Source organism: Pteropus vampyrus, unplaced genomic scaffold (assembly GCF_000151845.1).
Source record: "Pteropus vampyrus isolate Shadow unplaced genomic scaffold, Pvam_2.0 Scaffold22, whole genome shotgun sequence".
Classification (NCBI taxonomy): Eukaryota; Metazoa; Chordata; class Mammalia; order Chiroptera; family Pteropodidae; genus Pteropus; species Pteropus vampyrus.
The window spans coordinates 7449401-7451778 of NW_011888803.1; the positions used below are offsets into that span (position 1 = coordinate 7449401).

Sequence of the window (2378 nt, forward strand, 5' to 3'; positions counted from 1 at the left end):
ATTTACAGCAGAAATATAAATGGTCCAGAAGAAAGGGAAAAGTTCAAAACAAAAGTGTGAGGGCTCTAGCTATAAGTAACACTCAGAAAACTGCCTATTCAGGAAATAAACCAATCCCTGTTATACATTCAAGAGCTTGAGCTGGATTCGATGGGTATTCTATGTTTGGTTACAACATTTGAATAAACAGCCTTTAAGAGTAGGTTTTGCTAATGTGCCAAGTGTCAAATAAGCCCCATTTTTATCTCAAGCTTTTAAAAAATTAAAAAGTTTAGAAACAGATGATGGGCAATTCATGAACATTTTATTACAGTAATTAATACAAAGGTGGATAAATTCGGTTTCAAAGGAGTAGATAGATGAAGAGAGTATAAAACATACACCTCAGTGGAATTATACTTCACATAAGTCTCAGTTTTATTTTAATTTCATCAGTTTAGACATTTTGGATTTTGTTGGCTAACTTAGGAACCATAACGTATTCTGTTATATATGAATTTCCTGTAAGAAGTTTTAGAATAGGTTAATAAAGTCTTAGAGGCTTAAAAATTCAATTCCGTTGTGACATTTTCAACACTATTTTTACCAAAGCTCTTCACGTACGATTCTCTTAAGATATTTTGGTGGCCATAGGGATGATGCAGTTAAAGTAACTAAGACAAGTTGCTACCTCATTGTTTAGGCAGGAGCAGAATAAGACTGGGGGGTTGACACTGGGTGTAAGGAAATGGGCAGGCAACAACCATTCATTGAGAAGTTTTTGGTTTTAAAAAAGTTATTAATAATAGCAGCTAAAAGGAGTAGTTGGGTGCTGTGATTCTGGGAGCTCATATGTGTTTGAAGGTTTGGCTTACATTATGCCCAACAGGAAGAGCGGGGGTGGGGCGCAGAGAAAGGCTGATGATGCTTGGAAGAGATAAATGCAGAGATGGTGTCCTGATGGAATGAAGGGCAGGAGCAAAAGTTTTAACCCTGAAAATGAAAGATGCATCTCTTTTTCTGTGATCAGGAGAAAGAAGCAGCCAGGAGAGAAAGAGGCTTGAACTGAGAGGCTGGGGACTTGGCACAGGTCAGGATTCTGCCCAACTAGTGATGGACCACCCGCCAATCCCCCGATTCAATTCCTCATGTCGTCTCTTCTGAGTCGTGAGCCCTTAAAAAGCCACTCGTGCTACCGAGATCTGATTGTATACTCTTTACCTGAAAACACTTCTGTGGTTTTTGTTGCCATCATTGTTTATAAAATCTAAACTCCTGTGCTAGCTTGTGAAGCCCAACTCTACCTCCCGCCATTCCCTGCTCCCTACTCCCACCCTCTGTGCTCTGGTTCCCCAGTGCTCTCAGAGAGCGGTGCCCAACCAGCCACAAGAGTAGCAACTGGAACTTGTTAAAAATACGGACTCTCAGGCCATACCCCAGATTTAATAAGAGGACCCCAGCAACCTGCATTGTACTTAGGTGTTAAAGGGATTAGGATGCATGCTCAAGTGTGAAGACCATCCATCTAGTTTACTGAACCACTGGCTGCTCCCCAAGCCAGCTGTGCGTTGGAGACCTCCATGCCTTTACACACATTGACCTCTCTTCCCAGAAGTCTCCTGCCCCTCCCAGTCTCCTTTTAAGAGCCAGCTCAAGGGTCACTCCCTCTGTAAATCATTACTGGCCAACCCTCTCCCTCCTAGGCTTCCATGGAAACTGGTGAGAACTTCTGTTATTCATATGCCACGCTTCCTTGCAGCTCATGGTTTATGTATCTGCCTTTCCAAAAGCCAGCAAGCTTCACAAGGTAGCAACTGTTTATCCTGGCACAGTGATAGGGCTCGAGAAATGTTTGTTGAAGTGAAATGATATTGAAAAGCAAAGTACAGAGAGAAGAGAAAAAGAGAGAAAGTGGAGAGCATGCAAGAAATTAACAAATATAAAATGATAATAGCTGACTTTTATTGAATTCTATCTGTGTGCTGGGTACTGTGCTAAGTGCTTCACAGGGACTGTATCATCTAATCCTCCCAACAAATCTGGTGTTATTGTGCTCATTTAACAGAGATAGAAACAAGGCACAGAAGGGTTACATAATATGCCCGAGATGCCCCCAGCTAGTCCATGATAGAGCCGAGGTCACGCACAGTTCTACTCTGGAGCCGAGACTCTTTTTATTCTTTTTAAAATTTATTTTTAATTTATTATTATTATTATTTTTAGTGACATTGTTAACAAAATCCAGTAAGTTTCAGGTGTGCAATTTAATAGTAAGGCGCGCGCTCTCTCTCTCTCTCTCTCTCTCTCTCTCTCTCTCTCTCTCTCTCTCTCTCTCTATATATATATATATATATATATATATATATATATTTGCAATCTGTGTTCCCCTCCCATAGTTA

General features: G+C 40.7%; 1 long non-coding RNA gene across 1 annotated transcript in view; it reads left to right on the top strand.

Moving 5' to 3' along the window:
* The window catches only part of LOC111736764, a 3656-nt gene extending 2169 nt beyond the window's left edge, over window positions 1-1487 (top strand). Inside the window, exon 2 of the long non-coding RNA XR_002779248.1 lies at window positions 1010-1487. This is a non-coding gene — a long non-coding RNA (uncharacterized LOC111736764). The remainder of the gene's footprint in view (window positions 1-1009) is intronic.
* Window positions 1488-2378: the final 891 nt, after the last annotated feature.